Here is an 8,278-nt window from a genome sequence, read left to right on the forward strand (position 1 = left end):
TCTCGTGAATTTGGCAAAGCTTATATAGGGAATTGGTAAAGTTTGGGAACAAGAAATCTTTGCTATTAAGTAATTTCACTGTGTCTGACTGAGATCCAAGTAATGTGGCTTTGGGATTCATCCATAATTAATCGAAATAAAATATGATTAAAACAAGTATATAGTGCCGATTTAATTAAGACGATTCGATTTCATCCTCTAATATCCTTCCTTTTGTTAAACGATTAGAGGGTAGTGGAGAAGGAATGGGGCATCCTATTTTGCTTCCATAATTAAGGACCACATAGCACTATTAAAGGATGCCAAAAGAAGAAAGATAGAAGAGGTTGAGGTGAATTTTTCGCCTATCCATTGTGACATTACATCTCCAAGCTTTTAAATTTAAACTCTAAATTTACTCTTTTTTTTATATATTTATACACTTTTAATAAAAGTAAATCACTATCCTATACACATTTCAATCACATCATCTTTACGACTTATCATAATTAATAGATTAAACATTGAAATTCAAATCATTATCGTATACACATTTCAATCATATCATCTTTACGACTTATCATAATTAATAAATTAAACATTGAAATTAAACTGTGAATAATATTTTAATTTTGTTTTCGATGATTTATCTAAATAAAACACCAATAATTATTATAGTAGGATAAAAAAAAACACCAATGATTATGGTACCTAAAATAAAAGATAAAAGGACACCAATGATGGTAGGTCATAGGGCCCCCGCCATGATCAAGTTCACAATGAAACAAATCCTATATCACTCAAGCAGATATGGGTTTGTTTCCATGAAAAAGACGTGGAAAATTTATAGGATTATCGAGAGAGAAATTCTTACAAGTGACAATGGAATATCTTTTTATCTAAATCTTGTTGTCCCTAAAATCATTTTGTTACTTGTTTTAAGATTTTTGAAGTCTCGCAATTACATTAAATGTTAACTAAAATCAGAGATGAAGTTAGAATATTTTTAAAGGGATTAAAATTAAATTATAATTTTTATAATAGTAAAAATTTAATTTTATTATTTTAATATTTTATATTTTTATAATTTTTACTTATATTAATTTAAAATTTTTATTAAATACAAAATTTTCTATTTTAGAAGAATAAAGGCCCCTAGCTAAGCCCCTAACTAAACTCAATATTAAATTAGATCAAATTTTTAGAAAAAAAGATTCTCTCGCAACTCAAATTTGAAATTTTATATAACACATATCAAATTTTATAGTGAATAATTTGATTCAGTCTAAGTCACTTCATGTCATGATATCTTTTTTGTTGATAGGTTTACATCGTACATCTGATTTTATGACTCATTTTCAAATCAAAGGACAAAATACTTGAAATACAATCTAAAATATAATTAAAGAAAAGGGGCTACAAATGATGAGGCCACCCTAACGAGATTGTTAGCTGCCCTATTTACTGTCCGTCGAGTTCATTGGAAGGACATAACCAAACTCAGAAAGATAATGAGTGTGCAAATTCAAAGCATTTAGAACATCTAAGCAATATGACTCTAGAAGCCTTTCTGCAGGTCCTTGAGCCACGATAACGCTTCCTTGATAGACATAGCCTCTGCAATACGGGGCTCGACCAAGTACTCAATCTGACACTGCATCCCATGTATAAACACCCCATGATCTTCACGCAACAGCGCCGCTAAACCCATGTTTCCAGTCTCGTGAAAACATATCGTCTCTGTATTACACTTCAACCAACCAGCAGCTGGTCTCGACCAATGCTGCACAACAACAGCTCGAGCCAGCGGACCAGATACGACACATTCAATTGTTCTTTGTGCTACCCTCTATTCTTCCAAATATCGATCAGCAAAGGTCGCAACCTGTGAAGCAGTGGATTGTTCATTTTTCCAACAAAGTCGATTCCGGAAGAACCACATGGTAGACAACAAGGTAAGTGCCCTCTCCATCAGGGCCGACCCAGCGTGTGTTAAAAAGTGCTCAATAAGGGCAGTAACAGAAGTGTGTCGGATAAAAATATCAGAATAGTGCCACACCTCAACAGCTCGATGGCATTCAAGGTAAACATAATGGATCAACAGTACAACCTTCTCCAACAAGCGGGCCTTACACGGGAGGAAATTCCATTTAATATTGAAAAATTATAGTTGAAATGTATTGATGGTTAAGGAGGTGGATTTCAAATTTATTAATAACTGTGTATAGATTTCTATTCCATTTTATTTTTATATTTTAGTATCGACTAAGAATTTTTTTTTTTTTGAGAATTGCATTGATAATGAAACAGCATGTACTAATAATAACTTTTTCAGAGAATTTTTTAGGGGATCGAAATTAAATTGTATGTTTTTACGGTAGTAAAAATGTAATTTGATTATTTTAATATCTATATCTTTATAATTTTTAAATGATTAAATCAAATTTTTATCATTTTTATGGGGCCAAAGTATAATTTTACTTTTACTAATTTAATTTTTTTTATAAATTTTAAAATAACCTAAATGAAAAATTTTTCATTTTAACTACACTCTGAACTTTTTTCAAAGAAACTAACAAGAAAAAATCAAGCGAAAGATAAAGAGAACTTGTATTTTCTTTGTTTGATTATTTACACTGCTCTATTTATAAGCCATTTCATTCAATTAGTACAAATAATAGTAAATGAAGACTTATTCCCACGAATTAATGGGAATTTTGTCTCATAAATTGATTGGGGGGGTTATGGAGTTTTGGACATACACAATTAATTAATAGGATTTATAACACATGGATAATTGTAGTCATATTTAATGTTATCCTATAATGAGCATTGTTCCTCACATTCTTTTCTATATTGAAAAAACCTTCCTTTTTTTCTCCTTATATAACTTTCCTTTGATGGGATATGGCAATAAAGAAAACCTACATGGTAATTGTGTATTCGTTGGTCACTAATAGCAATCTTTTCATCATTAGGGTTTGTTCCACAACAAACCATGTGAGCCCATGTTGGAAGAATATATGCTCAACGAATGCCTCTTCTTTGTTTTTCGTTTTACTTTTCCTTTTTGTCGATGGTAAGGCTTTGATAGATATTTTTGCTACTTCATATAGTTTAAAGGGATAGTTGTATAAAATATTCTCTAATTGAATTTACAAAATATGTTATTGTATTAATGGTTTCTTTTCGTTAAGCTAGCAATTAATTTAGTTAACGAGTTTGAACTTGACTTAGAGCATATTTAAAGCACATGGATTATACTTCATTTAGACTTAAAGTCATTAATTGCTTGAACTGTTTAAGCTGAATGGAGCTGTTTGGTTCCAATGGCCACTACAGCTTTGGTTTACAAAGTCTAATTTCTCTACATTTGCACAACCTAACTCAATTAGTAGTTCCACTATCTTTAGTTCACAATACAACAAATGAATCACATTCTATCACTCCCCGGGTATTTGTATCTAAAGACTTTCTAAATTCTCTCCTTAAGAATTTAGACAATAAACACAACTTGTTTACACTTCAATTGCTCTCACAAATATGTTCCTCAATGAATGGATAGATGCTCTCAATATTTTATACATAAACCTATATAAGTCTCTCAAATCTATAGACGTTCGAGACTTGCTAATATACTAGAGATCAACTACAATTCAATCTCTATTAAACAACAACATACAATATCTTAATAAACTCCAATATAAGTAGAAATCTTGGAGATATGTCTTTAATGTAATCTGGATCCAATCCCTATATTTCAAGGGATTCAATTGTTTGATCCAATCCGATCAAATCTTCAATGATTTGTTGCTCAACAGGATGAATCTTCAAATATGGACCAACACACATCCACAAAACCATTTAAGTTAGGTCCAGTGATTTGGTTGAAAAGTTTTCCAACTCCAAATAAGGCAAGTCATGTTGTTTGTCAAAGTGCTTGACTGTAGTGATCTCTTCCGCTAGCACTTCGACATCTACTTCAAAAACACTTGCCTCAATAATAAAATATTTATCAAGGTTGATCAAGCCTTACACATTTATGACACAAATCCATCTTCACAAAGTAAGCTTTACTCCATCATGATCTGCCCAAATCTCATCAAATTGATTGTCCTGAATATAAGGATACAAAAGATTATAAAGTCACCCCTATATTCTTGGATTGCATATTGCAATGAATTTTTGAAAAGTAATTTTACTTGATTCAATCTCTTGTCTAATGGTAAACATGAGATTGATTGCACAAAATCCTTGAAAAGAGACAATCAAATCATCAAAATATTTTGGTTAAACAGACCAACAAATAAAGCAAATTGTGTGACTAACACAATGTTAACCGAAGTGAGCACTTCCATCAACCACTTTCAAAACTTGCCTCAATAATCTCCCCTTTGACATTTTTAACTAAAAACCATGTAGTAAATTCTTACGGCAATAAATGCAACACGGGCATCAGCAACAAGAAGTTCAAACTCCCTCTCAAACTCAAACTTATTCTCTCCCTTTTTCTGGACAAAAATCCAATAAAACTTCGGGCAATTGCAATTGAAGAAGCATCTTCATAAGCTGAAGTTTTATCACACAAAGCAATAACATGTAGACAGTATCATGAACAAACAAAACAAATAAAAACAAGCATGGAAAAGAAAAACTCCCCTTAGTAATACTATCAACACACTCCCCTCAATAAATATAAATTGTTAATGTATACTCAATAGTAACATATATTAAAAATGTTATAAATAAATATATATATTCAACAAAAATCTAGACGGTCTATTGTATATTTAACATTAGTACTTAGTAGATGTTAATGTATCAATACATGCATTATAATATCATGGAAAATGTACTTGCAAATATTGAAGAAGGTAGATGAAGATTGCAGAATATTTAAAAGATAATAGCTAGAAGAAAATGACAGTGTTCATGGAAAGATGCTGAATAAACTTACTCTACCTGCTCTGGTGTGAAGGTATATATACACGATTTTCAGCCTCTCCCACCTTTGTCATTATTATTCACTCATACATTGCATTGTTCCATCATATCCAAATAGCCTTTTGCCTTGTTTCATCATCTCAACCAAAAGCTTTGTTTCATCATATAAACTCTGCCTTTTTCCAGCCTCTCACGCATGCACTAAAAAGTTGTATTTTTCAGTCTTCATGTACTTCCCTTAACTGTTTTATGCAGGCGTGCTTTCCTTCGTTGATACATACAGGCACGCAAGGTACATTAATTAAAGTCGGCACTTTGGGGGACCGACTTCGCCTCTCTTCTCTGCACTAATTTCTTTTATGGATTTTCATTGTATTATCTTTCTTTTTGATATTTTGATTATTTGCAATGTTTTATATGGATTAATTTTATGCAATTGCCAACGTTCAACTTTTGGATTTAGTATTTATATTTAAATTTGATGAATTTTAATTTTAAAAAATTTTGAAATGATTAATTTTAGTTTTCATGAAAAATTTCGTTCGGTTAAATTGTGTTATTATTCTTGTACTATATTTAAGTTATAGTTTTAGTTCTTATTCTCCAATTAGATCTTTATTAGTCTTTATAATTTTCTAATTTCAAAATTTTAATATTAATGCAAACTATAGTCATAATTGACTTTTTTTTATGAGTAATACTTAAAAATAATAAGTTAAAAAAATATTACAGATGATATGATTATCATATCAGAATTTAAAAATAACAAAGGTTAACTTAAACAGTAACATTAAACATAAAACAGGGGTTTGACCAAAGCAAAAACATGAAACACGGAACAAACAACATGATCAAATGGGTGCAGAAACAGCAGCCATGAACTCTTCATCTGATTCAAGAGCATTCATTGAAAATGGTGGAAGGCAAATCTCCATGTCAACACTCCCTTCTCCTTCACGGCCTGGATACGGTGAAATTTTACCATCAAACTTATTACCATATCCACTTCGAAGCGTAAGTGCTTTCCCTAACCCAAACTCGTTTCCATACATATTGAACCTTGGCGAGCTTTCAATAATCAGACTTCGTGGATATAAATGTGGCGAACTCTGGTAAACGAAAGGTGATTGAAGCCAATCTCTGACAAAACCACGCACTGATTTGTCTGTATGGTTAACCACGGCTTGGTTCAATTTCCAAGCAGCCCAACCGAGACCATGTTCAAGCAGTTCACCAGCTGTGGTCATTGCTGTCACGGTTTGAAACGAGTTCGCAAAGTAATTAGGGGATAATGGTGGTTCAAGTCTTGACCTATTGTTTATAGCCAATGTGCAACGAGTATCTCACATGGTAAACGACGAGCTCTTGTTATGGACCTCCATACAAATGCAGATAAAGACTTTTGGTGGTGTTAGATTCTGTGTTAGCCTTTTCTTTGAGCTTTGCAATGGACTCGGCTGAGAAATGTAATATTCTCTCTAAAACATGGGGTGTTTCAAATCTGGTGATGAACTCATCTTGGTGAGTGAAATGAAGGATAAGCAATGGGCCATTATTACCCTCTGGAAACCATCTCTCCAACACGGGGGAGCTTGAGATTTTTATATTAGTATCTCCTTGTGCTTGAAATATTTCAGACAAGACAATGTGTTGAAGAAATGCCAAAAAGTGGTTCCATCGGCAATAGCATGGTTCATAGAACAACCTATGAAGACTCCATCTATCAACTCGGTGACCTGAATCGATAACAAAGGCCTGGTGTGACCTTCATAGTTGTTTGCTCGATCATGGTCAAAGAACGCTTGAACTACCAACGGAACATAAGTAGGGGAAACAATGTCGTACACCGACATATCAACAGCGGCATGTATAAATTTGGCTCCAGGGCTGTTGTTGCAATCGACACAGACGAAATGAGACTTTGGGTTTTGTTCTATTTTTGTTGCAAAGCGACCTGCTAAGGGATAGAAGTGAACGAGGGTGATGGAAAGGGATCGCTTAAGCCTCACCAAGACATTGTTGATCAAGTTTTGTTCAGAATAATCCCCTGATGCTGGTTTGGTAAAAAGAAGACCCTTTTGGATGTAGTGTACGGAAAGCATGACAAGATCCCATGTTGAGAGATAAAAGGGCTGTTTTGATTCTTCAGAAACATGTTGTGGTGTAACAAAACATTCTGAGATGATTCGAACTGTTGATGAATCCATTTCTTTCTTTTGGTTGCTCAAAAATGCAAAACTGAAAGTTTAGCTGGTATATAAAAGTGTTAAAGATGAGCAATACTGGTTATTCAGCACTAAATATTTCACGATGAGCAATTATTACATTATCATAAATTGAAGAAAAAAGAAAAGAGAAGTTGCAAATATTGAAGACAAACCTGAACAAATAGAGATTGGGACAAACCTTAAGCTCTCAAGTCCCAAGCTTTTTTCGAAGATTACAAAAAAAAAAAAAGATGAATGACAGTAGGCAGATCGAAAGTGGGGTGTGTGTTTTTTTTTCCATATTTCTGGCTTGTATGCATAGGATAATAAATATCCACTGCAGGGAGAAATATAAGCTAGAACATGATCCGTGTCAGTTAAAGTGGAATCTCAAGGTAAGCAATGGAAAACGAGATGTTTGTAAATCTTGATTGTTTACAATTTTGTACATTTGATGTTTGAAAAATGAGAATCAACTGAAGTGGTTGGAAACTGCAAAATCAAGTTGCAGTAAAGTTGAAACTTAATGCTAATATGGTATTTGTGTTCAGTATGGTAGTTTTGCTTGGTTACTTGATGTTATTATTGCTCAATTTAAGGGCTAAAAGTATTCTCATCCTTGGTAGTTATGTTACTTGAATTTGGGTAGAGTGTCGATGATGGTCACTAAACTAACTATAAATATAACTAAGGCAAGTACACCTATCGAATAATAGCATAGTTATGGTGAGTAGAGAATATCGTATCCACGAGGATTAAAAGTACTAATAATTACCATTTTTCTATTATATAGCCGTTAAATTGGAGTGATTGTTTTTAATCTAAAATTACTAAACTAATTTAACTAAGAACGCAACAGAGAATAAGATAGAAAAATAATCAAAGAATTCGATATGATATTTTTTTTTATTTCTTTTTTTTTTCAAACCATTAGATTATGTATCGAAAGAGTAGTATGAGAGAAAGGGCATTTCCAATTTTATCTTAGCTTTCGTGGGCCCATCTCAGCGTCACAAACTTTTTTTCTTTTCACACCAGAGGCTATTAACAATATTTATAACAATATTTATGTTATAAAATAAAAGAGTACGAAAAAAAAAAGACTATTTTTTTTTCTTTTTTTTGAAAAAAAAAGAAACTTTGGGATT

The 8,278-nt window shown here is 32.4% G+C and overlaps 1 pseudogene; it reads right to left on the minus strand.

Moving 5' to 3' along the window:
- Nucleotides 1–5,618: 5,618 nt before the first annotated feature.
- LOC107940791 (uncharacterized acetyltransferase At3g50280-like) lies at nucleotides 5,619–7,563 on the minus strand (annotated as a pseudogene).
- Between the last annotated feature and the right edge of the window lie 715 nt (nucleotides 7,564–8,278).

The sequence above is a fragment of the Gossypium hirsutum genome, chromosome D06, assembly GCF_007990345.1.
Source record: "Gossypium hirsutum isolate 1008001.06 chromosome D06, Gossypium_hirsutum_v2.1, whole genome shotgun sequence".
Lineage (NCBI taxonomy): Eukaryota > Viridiplantae > Streptophyta > Magnoliopsida > Malvales > Malvaceae > Gossypium > Gossypium hirsutum.